At 32.6% G+C, this 18904-nt stretch overlaps 1 long non-coding RNA gene across 1 annotated transcript; it reads right to left on the minus strand.

Annotated features, from left to right (window-relative positions):
- Positions 1–441: 441 nt before the first annotated feature.
- Positions 442–9559, minus strand: LOC134683799 (uncharacterized). The gene is made up of 5 exons (XR_010101086.1): positions 9494–9559; positions 8613–8690; positions 8008–8068; positions 6077–6147; positions 442–584 (listed from the first exon to the last, which is right to left on the minus strand). It is a non-coding gene; the product is annotated as an uncharacterized LOC134683799 (long non-coding RNA).
- Between the last annotated feature and the right edge of the window lie 9345 nt (positions 9560–18904).

The raw sequence follows: 18904 nt of genomic DNA on the forward strand, positions 1-18904 counted from the left end.
TTAAAAAAACATCGACTTAAATTAAATTAAACTATTCAAAATACAAGGCTGTAAATAGGCATAATTTAGTGAGGCAAAATAATTGAGCCGAGCTAGGCAAGGCGAAATTATTTTTTTTTGAGGGTATGAAATGAATGGTGCAAAATCCTGCATTCTAGGTAGTTCCAGAGAGTTTGATAATGTTTTTAAATTTGGACACTTTTTATATCAATTTTTCATACTTTATCTAAACTTATATGTAAGATAATCATCCAAATCTCGATTTGAGTCTGTCGCCAGAACATAGAACAAACATAGATTCAGTAGACTTTGCCAATGTTTTCTATGGTGGTTTCAGAATATTTGGTCTGCTGATATCCTTATCGCGATGAAGATGGAGCATGGCAAGACCGCACAATCTCTCCCCCACTCAATCATGCATGAACTTTTCCAAGTTTTCAGTCGTTTTAGAGCATTCAGTGTTTCAAAGGTAGCACGCTATCATCAATACAATGATAGACATAATCTTCTGATTCCTTCTCCATCAGCAATCTGGTAGCACTATCTTTAGTAGCAGTTTTGTTTGCAAAGGGAATTCAGCTTTTCTGTAAGCACAATCACAGTCGCAGTTACTAAATAGTAAACTAGGGATACAATGGAATAAGATACATGTACATGATTCTATCTAGAGTAAGTTAACTAGTATTATGAGTACAAGGGGATTGGACTGTAGTTTTCGCCACTAGGGATAGAATGAGATGAACTACATGTAATATAAGTTATCTACGTTCATATCCGTAGATATGGATATTTTAACACCCTAAAGTACCCCAGTACGTCATGAGGCGTAGCCAAAGGGTGTTCAGGGTACTGAAGGGTGTTAAACATCCACATCTACAGATATGAACGTAGATAAGAAATGTATCCCCAGTCTTAGTGCAAATCGGGTGAGTTTTATGGAAATTCGGATATAAAGTGTAACGTGAAAACAACGTTTTTTTCATTATCTAAAAAAGTTTTATTGAAATTTCGAAATTTTACATACTTTTTACGGGTTGTAGGGACCTTTGGTAGAACCCTACAGGTAGTCAACTATAAGACGTTTTTAATAGGGAGACAGAGAAACTGGATTGAGTCAAAGGAGTAGTTCCGGTAAGGGACGATTTTGGCCTCAAATTTCATGTTCATCTGACGAAAGATTTTGACCACTTTTTAAACACTTAAGTGTTTATTTTATTAGAATCCATTAGTTTATATGAAAGATTTAAACTCATTAAGTCATAAAAAACGCACCGATTCAAGCTGAAATATGAACAAGAGTGCACACACTGAAATGTCTCGCCTTCTTTACTAATCCTTGATACTATCTTGATAGACCTAAATATAAAGCTTTATTACAACTGTCACATAAACTCAACATTAACCAAGAAAAAGAAACATTGATCAATCAACCATGAAAGTGAGGTAAAGGTCAGATGAACCATGCCAGGCAGACATGTACAGCTAACAATTCTTCAATACAACACATATAGTTGACTTATTGCTTATAAATTTTAAAAAAACAGACCAAACCACACAAACACTTAAAACTTAGCAATGGACCGTGAAAATGAGGTCAAAGTCAAATAAAACCAGCGTAACCGACATAAAGATCATAAAATATGTCCATACACCAAATATAGTTGACCTAATGCATAAAGTATTAGAAAAAAAGACCAAAAATGAAAATCTTAACTTTGACCACTGAACCATAAAAAATGAGGTCAAGGTCAGATGACACCTGTCAGCTAGACATGTACACCTTACAATCATTCCATACACCAATTATAGTAGACCTATTGCATATAGTATAAGAAAAACACACCAAAACACAAAAACTTAACTATAACCACTGAACCATGAAAATGAGGTCAAGGTCAGATGACACCTGTCAACTAGACATGTACACCTTACAATCATTCCATACATCAATTATAGTAGACCTATTGCATATAGTATAAGAAAAACAGAACAAAACACAAACACTTAACTATAACCACCGAACCATGAAAATGAGGTCAAGGTCAGATGACACCTGCCAGTTGGACATGTACACCTTAGTCCTTCCATACACCAAATATACTAGACCTAATGCTTATAGTATCTGAGATATGGACTTGACCACGAAACCCTAACCTTGTTCACTGATCCATGAAATGAGGTCGAGGTCAAGTGAAAACTGTCTGACAGGCATGAGGACCTTGCAAGGTACGCACATACCAAATATAGTTAACCAATTACTTATAATAAGAGAGAATTTAACATTACAAAAAACTTAACTTTTTTTTCAAGTAGTCACTGAACCATGAAAATGAGGTCAAGGACATTGGACATGTGACTGACGGAAGTTCGTAGCATGAGGCATCTATATACAAAGTATGAAGCATCTAGGTCTTCTACCTTCTAAAATATAAAGCTTTTATAAAATTAGCTAACACCGCCGCCGCCGCCGCCGGATTACTATCACTAACTTGTCGAGCTTTCTGCAACAAAAGTTGCAGGCTCGACGAAAATCTATCAAATATGCCGAAAAATGTCACTTTTCAGATGGTTTTTGTCAAAAACAAAAGTGGCCGCATCTGTGTTCATCTTCAACCTTTATATCTGTAATGTATTATCATAAAATACAACCTACATTTCAATATTATGGATGAACACGAATGCGGCAACTTTTGTTTTACACAAAACCGTATAAAATTTTAACTAAAATGCTAGAATTGTGAAGATTTGAGTAATTTAGCATGACTTAATAGTGGTAATACTCGATATATGTGTATTGTATAGTCAAAAACAGCCCATATGTATGTAGCAGAAGCATTTAACTGTTTAATAGATAACTAAAAGTTTACATTTTAACAATTTTGTAAAACTGCTATATTTTGGGGCCAAAAAAGGGTCTTACTGGACCTACTTCTTTGGTGCCCAATGTTACATCACAGATGGTGGATTTCAACAGGGGTCATTTGCATACCGATTACAAATATCATGGATAATCTACAGAATTCAATATTTCACAAGGAGCAATCATGGAACTAAGAAAAACTTGCATGAAGTTCCCTGGGATTATGGTTAGCAACGTCCGGAGATATGGGTTAGCTACACCCAGGGGCTATGGGTTTTGTAACGACGTGCTTTAACCAATCAAAATCCTAGATATATACTAAGCCGGGGATAAATGATTATATCTAGAGTAAGTATATATGATATGGGTACTGGGGGATTGGATTGGAGTTTTCAAAGTTCACATGTAGGTCTGTAATTTCAAATTATTTCTGAAAATAGTTGGTGGCATTTAAGTTCCAGAATCTATAGATTTAGGGATTGGAGGTTGGGGTGTCCAATTCCGAAACCCCGAATATAAAGACCCTAAATTCCATAGTCCCGAATAAGTAAAGACAAATTATCCTGTTTAAAAGGTCCTATTTTGTTCCTCAATATTGTCCAATTAGAATATGGGATGGTTTTTCACTTTTTTAAGGTTTAAGAAACATGGATAAAAACTTATCCATGCATTTTTATATTATTTATAATTTATTTATCTGTAAATTTAGAGAAAGATAAAAGTTCGTGAAATGAATACACAGACAGGACTGTCGCCTTGCGATGCCCAGTACTTGATTTGTCAAAAAATTTATAAGGGTTCCGCCGGAACCCAGTGTCTCGCCTATTTTTGCTGTAAATCGCAGGCTCAACAACAATGAGGAAAAAAATCAATAAAAATATTCCTCTTGTTACTATTTTATCATTGTAAGAAAATCTAAGTCCATTTAAAAGTAAATTACAGAAAAAAGGGAGTAATCTTTTTACAAACTTTACTTCTGGATACAATCTTATGATCATAAACAAGCTTCTGTCCAAGTTTGGTACAAACCCAGGATAGTTTAAGAAAGTTATTAAAATTTTAAAAACTTTCACCACAAAGTGAATGTAATGGTTCCCCGCAGAAAAACTAAGTCCATTTAAAAGTAAAATATGGAAAAAATGGATTTATTTATTTACAAAATTTACTTCTGGATACTATCTTATGATCATAAACAAGCTTCTGTTCAAGTTTGGTACAAACCCAGGATAGTTTAAGAAAGTTATTAAAATTCTAAAAACTTTAACCACAGAGTGAATGTAATGTTTCCCCGCAGAAAAAACTAAGTCCATTTATAGTAAAATACAGAAAAAACGGAATTTTATTTTTACAAAATTTACTTCTGGATACTATCTTATGATCATAAAAAAGCTTCTGTCAAAGTTTGGTACAAACCCAGGATAGTTTGAGAAAGTTATTAAAATTCTAAAAACTTTAACCACAGAGTGAATGTAATGTTTCCCCTCAGAAAAACTAAGTCCATTTATAGTAAAATACAGAAAAAATGGAATTTTATTTTTACAAAATTTACTTCTGGATACTATTTTATGATCATAAACAAGCTTCTGTCCAAGTTTGGTACAAACCCAGGATAGTTTGAGAAAGTTATTAAAATTCTAAAAACTTTAACCACAGAGTGAATGTTTTGTTTCCCCGCAGAAAAAACTAAGTCCATTTATAGTAAAATACGGAAAAAATGGAATTTTATTTTTACAAAATTTACTTCTGGATACTATCTTATGATCATAAAAAAGCTTCTGTCAAAGTTTGGTAGAAATCCAGTAAAGTTTAAGAAAGTTATTAAAATTTCAAAAACTTTAACCACAGAGTGAATATTTGTTGACGCCGCCGACGATGCCGACGACGACGGAATGTAGGATCGCTTAGTCTCGCTTTTTCGACTAAAGTCAAAGGCTCGACAAAAATGGTAAAACAGAGAAATGAATACACAGATAGAACTGCCCCCTTGCGATGTCCAATACTTGATTTGTCAGTCTACTTATAGTTTTTGGATTAGTTCTAATGAAGTCACATTCAGGAAGAATAATTTAAAAGGAGATTGATAACAATTAGTTATAGAAATTGAGGTTCAGACAGAACAACAAAATGACTTTTATATTTATATATCTAATAAAAACAATCAGTGTTGAAATTTAAGTGAGACATTGCCTCTGTCGCCTCAATGATAGTTACTGCCTTGAAATATGCAATCAAGTTTTTCTGTTACAGCCTTTCAAACCAGTCTAAGGACTGAAAGTTTTATTCCATAGATATTCTATCTATAGTGTATTTATAGCGTTTAAAAAACAACAAAAATCTGTATATAACAATCTGCATAAATTTGCATAAAAAAATTGTTGTATAGCAGTAATTCACATTTAATATAGATTGTTAATGGCTCTGAATTTAACAATGTTAATGTTTGCATACTACTATTATTTTCTAACTCTTACCAAACAAAATGTTTCTACATCACCAAATTGATTTCAATGTTAATGATGAACGTAGAAGGCATTACTAAAACAATAATGCAAGAATTAAGAACACTATGCTGGTATCTTACTGAACAGCTTTAATAATAAACCTTTTTTTTAATGAATAAATTTGGCACATTCCAGCAAGATTTCAGCCAATTTTCAGTAAAAATTAAGCAGTACATTTTCAGTAAGTATTCAGTGTTTGTTCAGATGTTGTGACGTCATTCACACTTTCTAATTTATCTGACCCAGTCATGCACATAATAACAGAATCAGTCAAATCATTTGCACATGAACTTGCTGTAACAATTATACTAGAGTATCTTCTACATACACAGCAGGTGCATGCCTCACCTAGATAGGGAACATGATCTGCTAGAGTATTGGAAATAGTGCTGTCTGGCAGTATTTCACACTAATTTCCAGTAATGTATCTATACATAATTGCATAACGAAAATTATAAAAACTGTAAAATGTCTGCCAATTACCACCCAGGGTCAAGCTATCACTTAAGTTGCCATTTCTGTAATGTGCAAAAAAAACAGTTTTTCTATTATTTTCACAAACTATCTACATGTAAGTCTATATTTGAGATATTTTTCTACTTTCACAACAAACCTCAATTGTTATTATCTTTAAAATCAATAAATTCAAAAAAACAAACCATGCAAATCAAGCAGTAGTATATATGAACTTTTAGATATTTGGTTTAAAACTTACATGTCTGTCAAATAGCTGTATGTTAAAACTTCAAAAATGATTATCTTGCTCAATTAAACTCCCACTATAATCTGTAAAAAATGAATGATTTTTATACATTTGCATATATTGTCATTATTGATTTGACAAGTCTAAGGTTTGATAAAATGTCTTTAATGTGATTGCTTTGTTGATTATGTTTTCTTTAAAAAAAATAAAAAAATATTGCTAATTACACATTTAAAAAAGGGAAATAATCCATGTATTGAATTATTATCTCCCCTTTTTAAATATTGACATTGACTGTTAATTATTATGTATTAAATGTGTTATTATTTGTATTACCTTGGTGTCTTTTCATTCTTTGTTATACTTGTTTGTTTGATATCTTGAGGATCGAATTGGAACTACTAATGTTTTATCATTATCCAGCTACCTTTCCAAGATGAAATTGTATTTGTTAATTGGTTAATAATACAGCAATGTTGTTTCATAATATCAGATTATTACATGTCATTTTTCATATCGCATATATTATCAGCCCTAGGTTCAATATCAGCCCAAGAGCGGCATGGCTCGAGGGCTGATATTGACCGAGGGCTGATAATACATGTGATATGAAAAATGACATGTTATGATCTTTTTATCATATGCTTAAACAGTAGAGAAAAATAACAGATTCATATATTGATCCTTTTACGAGGTTCCCGAAAAGAAGTTTAAAGAGTAAAGAGTTCACGGACGTCGGACCCAAAATTTGATACATTCAATATGAAATCTTTCTATCATATTCCTTAACAGAGAAAAAAATACATATTTTTATATGGACGAATCGACCACAAAATAATTCAACAATATACATAGTGAACATTGTATGGAAAAGTCAACTTTTTTAAAGTAACTTTCTAAATCATGTTTCAAAAAACTATAAAAAATGCATTTATTTAGTTTAATTTTTTTAATAATTTAATTTAATTATTTTACACAATATACATTCCAGTATTCAAATAATTGTTTTGTACACTACTTTGTAATGTTTTTCACTGAAAACATAGCATTGAGGTGTATTTTCCGGAATTTGCCGAGTATCACTGGAACGCCATGTGATAACGTCACGGAAAGGCATGTGATAACAATCAAAGCATGTGATAAACTTTTCATATCAGCCCGCTAAGCACCAATTCGAAAAATATGGAAAATACTTTAATTTAATGCTATTATCATACGGTAAAAAATATATGTTATTTAGTCAAAGTATATGATAAACACCTTTATCCTATACTTAGACTAAATAACATATAACTTTTACTGTATGATAATAGCATTAAATGAATGTAAATTCCATATTTTTTCGAATTGGTTCTTAGCGGGCTGATATGAAAAGTTTATCACATGCTTCGATTGTTATCACATGCCTTTCCGTAACGTTATCGCATGGCATTCTGGTGATAATCGGCAAATTCCGGAAAAATACACCTCAATGCTACGTTTTCAATGAAAAACATCACAAAGTAGTGTACACAAAACAATGATTTGGATATTAGAAAGTTAATTGTGTAAAATAATAATAAAATAATAATAAAAAAATAGACAAATAAAATGCCATGTAATAATCTGATAATAACAAATAATGTCACAGTTCTAGCTGGAACCCTCAGGTTACATAACACTTGCATTGCCTGATTAATGGTCCACAGGAACATGTGTAATAACCCTTCACCATGCTTACATGTTACAGTGCCAACTAGCATAAAGCAGAGGATGAATAAGGACCAAGAGGTGCATAAACTGTGCAACAAAACATTATAACATTTTGATAAAACATGCATTCATTGAATATGTATAGTGAAAGAGAAGAAATTTGTGCACATGCCATTTCAAGAATTAAGTAGAAAGCATTTTATATCGTTTGCAGTTAAACTTATCAATACTAATACTATCATAAAGCATACCAAAATGATGGAAACACCAAAATCTTTCTTCGATAGACCTTTGTTATCACCAAATTATTATCTAAAAACCAGAGAAATCCAACATTTATTATAATTCTTTATATTGGTATAAAGTAAAATTGACAGTAATACGATAATCATCATTTTTATTTAAAATATCAGGGTTTTTTTATACTTATAAGTTATCTGCCCTCTTATTATAACATTGAGTATTTTAAAACTATTCTAAATTGTTGTTACTCCTTGGTCTGACCAACAGCTGTTACTACCTTTGCAGTCATATTTTTTTGTGATTTCCAAATAATATTTTGGGCGTTTGTTACTTGTTTTAGTTTTATTAATGTTCTGTATAGACAAAGGGTGATGTTTTTTATATTGTTGATTTCTTTGTTTGAATGGTTTTGGATGGAGTTGTCCAATTGGCCCTCATACCACATCTTCTAATATCTATGTCAGTATGGCACTTTGTCTTGTGATCAGGTCATAATTTCTTGACCAAATACATGTCAGAGTTTTTTTTTATATTTATATATTTGAAATTTAGTTTTCTATTTGTATGACAAAATTTTTGTTTATTATTAACAATTTATCATTTACTTGCATACCAATAGGAAAAAACTGGCAAACTCCTCTAGACTGGCTCTTTAATTACATGCGCACCATATAAATCTGAACAATTATACCTAAAAATTAAAGAACACTATATATAATTTACATGTTGTCATCATGCCCTTGTTCATTCATTAATCAGTTATTTTTACTTTTGGCCTATTAAATGAAATAAGTAATTTTTACAGTTGTAAACAAAGTTAGAATTTATTCTCCTTACTTGTACAAGCAATTTTTCCAGATTTCAAAAACGCAAAATTAACACATTTTACATTGGTAAAGGGGAATAACTGTAGATTTGTAAAAGTGACAACACCAAAAGTTAACTTGACATGTGTTTTGTGGTCATTTTTTTTTTTTTACCTTAAGAGCAATTTAAGACACTTTAATCAGGGGTGGATCCAATCATTTTAAAAAGGAAGGTTCCAACCCAGAAACCTTTCCCCCTGGATCCGCCACTGTTAATGTTTTAGCAGTGCATAATTTTATTTGTGCCACTTCCTAAATTGTTTGTTTGCTTGTCTTATTCGATGTACTTTAATATCCCATATGTATCTTCTTATAATTGTGTGAATTCTACTTTGATTATAATTTAAAGGTTTGAAGGTTAAATGGTAGTTTAAATACAAGTATTACTTTCATAAGTCTACTTACCAAAATTTGGTTGATTATATAGGGAATCCCTGAACTATGACCTGAGCCGGGACCCCCTTAGGTCAGTCAGCTCCCCCCCCCCCTAATAAAAAGTTCTGGATCCCACACTGAATATCCTACCATCTCTTCTAATAATTGTATAAATTTTAATACTTTGTTTATAATTTAATGGTTGGAAGTTATGGTCATTGAAATATAAGTTCACCTTTATAAGTCTACTTACCAAAATTGAAAACAAAATAAGTAAGGTGGTTGTCTTCTTTTCTCAATATCTACTGTATAATACAAGATACTCCTACAACAAAAAAACAAGTGTTGGCTAGTATTCAATATCAAATTAGAGCATTGTTGAATCACTTTAAAAAAAGACACTAATCACTATTAAAGTAATTATCACCATTTGGTTGGAAAGTAGATAGATGATCAACTTTTTAAAGGACTCATAGATGATTACTTGTGATACCCTTATTAAGTATAAAGACCTAGTGTCATATCATTAACACGGGCGTATGACATTTGCACCGATTTTGAAAATTTTCATTCTTTCATTTGCGCCGATTTCATTTTTTCATTTGCGCCGATTTATATTTACTCCTAATTGGATTTACAGGTAAGTTACAGGTTATACTTCAACATGTAAATTCCAGGGAATACAAAGAAAACAATAAATAATAAGGATATATAGAAAAGAAAGAAAAGAAAGCCACATTAAAAGATACGATACTAGTAACGTGAACCTACAAGTAACTAAAGCTATATTTAATATAGAAGGTACATACCCAATTTGCCCGCTATGCAAACTTGAGGAAGAAAACCTTCAACATTTACTCACTAGATGTCCATTTCTATGCCCAATTAAATCAGCGGAAAACTAATTTTCAAACTTAGGGAAAACATTAAACCAATTAATTGTTGACTGGAGACTTAAATTTCAAACGACAGTAATTTCTTAAATGCGGTTGAAACAATTTCTAGAGATATGTGTGATAAATTACATCAACAGAGAATAACTCAGATCAATGCTCTATCATTATAAAAATTCATCATTGATCACATGGAAATGAACTTTTTGATATTTTTCAGAGTTCAAAAAAAGTTATATCCATGTCATGATTGATAATTCATAACATTTGTATAACTGGCTAACTAAAAAAATTGTAAGGGTTCCGCGGAACCCAGTGTCTCGCCTACTTTTGCTGTAAATCGCAGGCTCAAACAAAATGAGGAAAAAAAATAATAAAAATTTTCCTCTTGATACTATTTTATGATTGTAAGAAGCTTCTGTCCAAGTTTGATAAAAATCTAGGAAAGTTAATGAATCTTATAAATGTTTTGAAAACTTTAACTACAGACTGTATGTAATGTTAACTGGAAGAAAATCAAAGTCCATTTAAAAGTAAAATTCAGAAAAAATGGAGTTATCTTTTTACAAAATTTACTTCTGGATACTATCTTATGATCATACATAAGCTTCTGTCCAAGTTTGGTACAAACCCAGGATAGTTTAAGAAAGCTATAAAAATTTTAAAAACTTTAACCACAGAGTGAATGTAATGTATCCCGCAGAAAAACTAAGTCCATTTAAAAGTAAAATACAGAAAAAATGGATTTATTTTTTTACAAAATTTACTTCTAGATACTATCCTGTGATCATAAACAATCTTCTATCCAAGTTTGGTACAAATCCAGGATAGTTTAAGAAAGTTAGTAAAATTCTAAAAACTTTAACCACAGAGTGAATGTTATGTTTCTCCGCAGAAAAAACTAAGTCCATTTAAAAGTAAAATACGGAACAAATGGAATTTTATTCTTACAAAATTTACTTCTGGATACTATCTTATGATTATAAACAAGCTTCTGTCCAAGTTTGGTAGAAATCCAGTATAGTTTAAGAAAGTTATTAAAATTTCAAAACTTTAACCACAGAGTGAATATTTGTTGACGCCGCCGACGACACCGACGACCACGGAATGCACCTGACAAAGGCCACAAACAAGAGACGCCATCTTGAAAATAAATTGAAAATTAACATTTTCGTGACCCTGGCTGTGCAAAAGAGACTTTTAACTTAGCTCACACACTAGATAATCCACACCCACTTTGAGCTCACGTTCGGAAGAACTTTTATGGAACTTTTAATGCATTTTTAAACATTATTCCACGAGCATCATTGACCAAGTCTTCATAAAATACTGAGCGGCCCAGTAACCTGTATATATAAACATTTTTATTTATCATTTGTGTTTTTATTGACTATATATAATATCCGCATAATTTTAATAGATGTTTTAACCGTCATTGACCTCTGGAGATCACATAATCCTCAGTCACTCATATTGAACATGGCAAAGGAAATAAAAGCAAGAAATAGTGGTTGTAATGAATTAAGTTGTGAACGAACAATTAGCACAAGGTATACAACAAGAAATAGAAACAGCTTATCAACAAATGATCAAAGTGTACAATCCAAACAATCAGGAACAATACAAAAACCTGTGCCATACACAACCAACCTTTTAAAAGCTGCATCACGCAAAATCGATGCATCAAATAGAGCATTAGATGTAGAAACGGAGGTTAAGTTTAACAACATTATTCTAATATTTACTGCAGGGGCTTATGAACAATTTAAATCTGCTCTGAATGGCAGCCTCATTGTTGCAAAACTGAACACAACAACAACCACCAAACAAGACCGACAAGGTCTCATCGTTTGATACGGTGCTTTTTGTCCGCAATTCGCTTTTTGTCCGCTTTTGCCTTTTGTCCGATAATTTTGCTTTTTGTCCGAAACTTTTGCTTTTTGTCCGTTGCTTTTTGTCCGTTTTGCCTTTTGTCCGATAATTTTGCTTTTTGTCCGAAACTTTTGCTTTTTGTCCGTTGCTTTTTGTCCGTTTTGCTTTTTGTCCGAAACTTTTGCTTTTTGTCCGTTCCTTTTTGTCCGTTTTGCTTTTTGTCCGATAATTTTGCTTTTTGTCCGACACTTTTGCCTTTTGTTCATTGCTTTTTGTCAGTTTTGTTTTTTTAGCTCTCCTAGTTTTCTCGTTTGAATTGTTTTACATTGTCTTATCGGGGCCTTCTATAGCTGACTATGCGGTGTGGGCTTTGCTCATTGTTGAAGGCCGTATGGTGACCTATAGTTGTTAATGTTTGTGTCATTTTGGTCTTTTGTGGATAGTTGTTTCATTGGCAATCATACCACATCTTCTTTTTTTATAAGCTCTTCTCATCACTTTGAAAAAAATTAAACTACTGGCAAAATAAAATCAGATGTGGCCCAAACCATCCTTATGGTAACTAGTTTTAAAAAAAAATACCCCTTGACACGCCCAATAATGAAGATCCTTCAGAGATAATGAAAAGCCCCTTTACCATTTGCTAGGGAAAATCAAGCACAATGAAGGTTGGTAAGAACCCATTGCATACAAGACAATCCTAAAAAGAGAGTTGTACCCATACAGGAGCCTTTAAACAAGAACTGTTCGAGATAGACTCGTCGCTACTGGTTATCGTGCGATAAGATCATTTCGGAGACCTTTGCTAACGAACAGACATACAGTTTTCCGTATCCAATGTAGTGCAGAGCTCGCCAAAGTTGGAAATTAGCATCGTGGAGGAAGATCCAATGTTCAAATGGAATTCAGTTCATCTTCCTTGGGCCGGTCGTAGCATATTTGGGATACTATTGGGCGGAAAGTGAACGAAAGGGAACCTCAGTTCCAACACATCATGAAAAAAACAATGCCCTTCATCAGAAATCGTCGCTGCTACCTTAGCCACAAATTAGTCGATTTATGGTAGGAATCAGAAGACGTTTAGACGGGGTTATCCGTTTGAATGGAGGCTGCGCACAAAGTACTAATTCTTTGGCGTCTAACGATCAACCATGATGTGAACAGTCAACTAAAGATTAATTTTGAAATGAATGACATTGTAAAGTTCGACTACAGTAAAAGTTGTAAAATGCATTTTTTTGTACAAAAAATACTTCATTTTGTAATTATAATTGTGGTCATATAAATCATTATTTTTCTAAACATTTTTAGTTCGTTTCCATACTAATATTAAAATATACTATATTTCAATATTATTATACACATATTTTATCATATTTCATCCAACAAAAGAAAGCTGATTTTTCACGTTTTAATAAATCAAGGTGTTGCACTAATACTTTTTTCCATGTGTATATAATTAATTGCCCTAAAATGGCAAACTGTTTTGCCTACTATCTAGAAAATTATAATAGATACAGAAAACATAATGGTAATTACATTGTAGCAAGAATCTGCTTCAAATGAGACAACATGATCAAAAACGTTAATCGACTCCTTATTACAGATATTAATGACAACTGATGATGATTTTGACCATTTTTTTATTTTATTGTTTTTATGGGGGAGGGGCGTTTTTTATGCCAAACCTAAGATAGATGCCCACCCACCTTCGATTGTAGAGGGGCATTATGTTTTCAGGTATGTGCGTCTGTTCGTCTGTTCGTTCGTTCATCTGTCCAGTTTCAGGTTAAAGTTTTTTGGTCGAGGTAGTTTTTGGTGAAGTTGAAGTCCAATCAACCTGAAACTTAGTATACATGTATATGTTCTTTATGTTATGATCTTTCTAATTTTTATGTCAAATTAGAGTTCTGACCCCCTATTTTACGGTCCACTAGACATAGAAAATAATAGTGCGAGTGGGGCATCCGTGGACTGGGGACACATTCTTGTTACCTTATATATCTTAAGTCAATACGAAAGGTGACTCTATTGTATCTATTGTTATTCTCAACGCATTTTCTTAAAATTATCTCCTTGCATTTTGGTTTCAATTCTATAATTTAGATTAGCGTCTGATCACATAATGCTGCCCCCCCCCCCCCCCCCCCCCGTATAATCCATACACATACCACGCTGAAGTACACTCTTTATTCATTTTTTATTATTCAAAATTAGATAATGCATAATGAAATAGATAAGTATTCACTATTCAACGTTAAGTGATGAATAATGAACAATAAAATACATGCATGTATTTCAGTATTCAAGCTGAAAAGTGAATAATGAAAAAGAGTAATATTTTTTTTTACCGTGACACAATATCCCGTATTTCATAATTCGTCATTTTCTTATAATCTAACAAATTTTCAAATTAAAATACAGTTTTGTAAAAAAAAAAATCAAAACACTATTGAAATAGTGATCTAAATTTATTTATTTAGTTTCGGAGGATAAACTAGTGTGCTTTCCTAACTATTTTTAACAGAAATTCCTTGGTTTGATGTATAGACGATACAGACTTTATCCTGTGGATAACTTTATCCAGCCTTTTGAACAACCGGGCCCTGAATACCAAAACATATATAAAAAATTAAATACTAAACGTTGGCTTTTTTTTTTGCTATATATATTCTTAATACAATCTTAGTCAATTCTAGCATATTTAATCAAAATTACCATGCCTCCTTAAAGACTATTTGACCTATCTTATTTTCTTTTGTACAAGGTTGGAGAGTGTCCTTTGTTGAATATGGACATAGACCCGGGTGATCACAAAGGCTATTTAGAGACTATAGTTTATTATTATTAGAACTATGCATAATTAGTTTTAAAAAATTGTTAAGACTATAATGTCAAATAGTTTCTGCTGATAGATTTTTGGAACAGACGTGAAGTACACGGTTATTTGAACGGACGTAATTCGAGTTCGAACGTTTTCTAACTGAAGTATGACTTTTTTCTTGCTTTTACTTTCAACAGGTAAAGTTCAGCTTATGTCATGAATGTCACGCCCCTTATTGTAAAGAAACTTCAATAAACAGCAGACTATATGCCAGGTCTTTCTATTGACAACTAGTGACACACAACTTGTGACATAATTCAAGAAGTTAGCAATATAAAACTCTACTTTCCGTTATATAGATGATGTTCTTTCACTAAATAATTCAAAGTTTGGTGGCTATGTCGAACGCATCTATTCCATTGAACTAGAGATAAAGGATACACTAGATATAGTTAAGGCGGCCTCATATCTCGACTTACACCTAGAAATTGACAATGAGGGTCGATTGAAAACAAAACTTTACGTCAGAGATGAATTCAGCTTTCCAATTGTGAACTTTCCATTTCTAGGTAGCAACATTCCAGCGGCACCTACATACGGTGTATATATCTCCCAATTAATACGATATTCCCGTGCTTGCATTTCCTATCATGATTTTCTTGATAGAGGGTTGTTGCTCACAAGGAAGTTCTTACCTCAAGTGTTCCAAATGATGAAGTTGAAATCATCTCTTCGTAAATTTTACGGACGCCATCACGAGTTGGTTGACCGTTATAGAATTACCGTTTCACAAATTATATCGGATATGTTCCTTACGTCGTAACTACATTCCCCTTCCATTTCATAAATGTGACCTTCCGAATTAGATTATTTACCGGATTTGTTATCTCCTAAGCAACACAACGGGTGCCACATGTGGACCAGGATATGCTTACCCTTCCGGAGCACCTGAGATCAACCCACAGGCACTTGTCTCAGATTATAATAAGGTATATAGGAAATTTTTTTTTCTGAGACAAGTGCCTGTGGATCAACCCTAGTTTTTAGTGCGATTCGTGTTGTGTATTCCTTAGTGTTATACCGTATGTCATATGAACTATTGTGTGTCTGTTTATAAAAAAGAAGATGTGATATTATTGCCAATGAGACAACTATCCACAAAAGACCAAAATGACACAAACATTAACAATTATAGGTAACCGTACGGCCTTCAACAATGAGCAAAGCCCAAACCGCATAGTCAGCTATAAAAGGGTCCGATAAGACAATTTAATACAATTCAAACGAGAAAACTAACGGCCTTATTTATGTAAAAAAAGTGAACGAAAATCAAATATGTAACACATAAAGTATTTTGTCCTTTTCATTTTTAGCCATATCGGTGTCACGTTTATTTTCGATAAATAGTTAGTTTGACTGTCCCTCAGATATCGTTCGTCCCTCTTTTAAGGAGGCTTTTCCAAAAATGTAATTGCTTGTAGACTGTAAATGTCCTCTGCAGTAGAAGAAATAATCCACAAATCATCAAAATGGACATTTAAATGATTGGCCATGTCAAGGGAGATATACAGCAACAAACGCCATGCTGGATCGATACATTTGTCTTAAAAATCTCTGATATTGATTCCGCGTGGCTTTCAGTTTGGTGTTCATGGTTAATTCTTTGGGGCTATATTAGTTTCATGGAAATAAACAAAGAGTGTCATATGGTAACCTTTTCTTGGAAATGTTGAAATTGCTGTCCAGCGTAAAAAAAAATATCTATTCACCAACAAAATATCTTCATGAACCAAAAGCCGTCAGCGATGGTCACACAGACAATTTGCTACCTTCGTGAACCAAAGTCAGAGCTTTCGCGGAATCCTATTAAACATCAAGTTTTGTCACGACATCTACCATCATGTGCTGTAAAGATTTATTGGACAACAGGACAGAAACATTCTTTTTTAGAACTCATATCACGATGTTGATAATTGGTCATTGGATGTTTCGTATACCATTGTAGCCAAAAAATGAAAACAAAACACTTTGATTTGATATCGATCTATTGATTAAATTGTAAATGTTCATATTCAGTTTTTTTAACGGATAATCATTTTGAATATAGATTTTGATATTTTTTTAATGTGCTTATCTGAGACCAGGAGTGCATTTCAGCGACTTTCTTTCGTTTACTTTTGCGTACATTTTATACAGACCAGTATTTTTTTCAATTGTTTTACTAGTATTTTGCTGCATGCAACATCTTAAATACTGAGAACAGCGACAAAAAATAGATTTCAGAAATAAATAGCATTTAGCCTTCATGCAACGATTAGCCTTTCAAGAGATGTTTTCGTTAAAGGATAATTCCATTATTTTTGTGCAATTTTAAGTCTTAACGACAAAAAAAAGACAAGTAATCCTGTGTTAAGATGCTAACACAAAAGTCGCCAAAACGAACCCAAATCTTGTTCTATGGTATCCATGATGCCTCATAACTTGTGAGTAAATTTACATTAAATTTGAAGAATTTTGATATTTTTCTCACTTTTGTCGTTTCCATGGCAACGGCAGCCGTTTTGGAAATTCCAAACTCAAATTGTTCACTCCATAATTATATACCATCATATACCATGTAATTTCTCTAGAACAAATTTAACATTGATATTCTGGAATGTTCCATGAAAATTCACTCCCTAAAATTATGCTGACAAACATAACATTACGTAAATCATTAAGTATCACCTATAGTATTTTGCAACCTTCATTGGTCGTAGTTCATATATATTTCTGGGTTTTTTTTTGGATAAAAGTTATTGTCCTGAATAATCATCTTTATGCGTTTGTGTGTTTTTCCGCGTGCGTTTCAGTTTTAATCATTCTGTTAGCCAAAACAAAACTTTAAATTCGGCCGTTATAAATGTTTTCGCCAGAAATCCATGCTTTTATTTCTAATAGCATCAAATTTAATCATTATATTATTATCAAATATCACATAAAAATTGTGTATTTACAATAAGTAGTTTTTAAGTAAACAAGTTAATCAAGTGATTTAAGTTAAGTCGTTGAAACAAGTTAGCTGTGTTGTTAGTTAAGTCGTTATAACAAGTAAGCTTACTCGTTACAACGACTTAAAAATAAAACTCCTATCAAATTTAAACTAAAAAATGCTTTTTCCCCATTTCCATTCTCAATTTTATTATTCATCTTAAAATTTGAATATCAGGGTCAGCAACCCCAAAACGCGTTGTCTCTTGTAACTGCAAAAATCTCGGGCAGATAGATCTTGACATGATAAACATTTTTATCCCAGACTCTAAATGCTTAAGTTTCAGATATATAAGCAAAACTCTACATTTTACCACAATGTTCTATTTTTAGACATGGCGGCCATCTTGGTTATTGGGCAGGGTTATCGGTACCTTTTTAAAAACTAAATACTCTAAGGATGATTGTGGAAGTATTTGCTTTAATTTTGCCATTAGTTTCAAATTTTCTGAAAATTAACGACGACGACGGATGCCGAGTGATGAGAAAAGCTCACTTAACCCTCTGGTCCAGGTGAGCTAAAAAGGCGAAACGGACAAAAAGCAACGGACAAAAAGCAAAAGTGTCGGACAAAAAGCAAAATTATCGGACAAAAAGCAAAACGGACAAAAAGCAACGGACAAAAAGCAAAAGTTTCGGACAAAAAGCAAAAGTATCGGACAAAAGGCAAACCAGACAAAAAGCAACGGACAAAAAGCAAAAGTTTCGGACAAAAAGCAAAATAATCGGACAAAAAGCAAAAGCGGACAAAAAGCAAATTGCGGACAAAAAGCACCGTATCAATCGTTGAAGAGTCAATCTCAATTCGACCCCAAAGAAAACAAGCATACAGAATAAACTGTTATCACACTACCTCACGTGTCATGATAAATGGGCAACAAACTGAACTATTTGTGACTTGATTTAGCACCTGAAATCACCAAAATTATGAGTAAGAATAAAGAACTTAAATCTCTGAATGACAAAATTAGGTCGGCCTGTGAACAATTCATGAACTTAAAGGAAAATCGGAATGATTCTAATGAGAGCAAAAGTGTCAATGTAG

The sequence above is a fragment of the Mytilus trossulus genome, chromosome 9 (assembly GCF_036588685.1).
Source record: "Mytilus trossulus isolate FHL-02 chromosome 9, PNRI_Mtr1.1.1.hap1, whole genome shotgun sequence".
NCBI lineage: Eukaryota > Metazoa > Mollusca > Bivalvia > Mytilida > Mytilidae > Mytilus > Mytilus trossulus.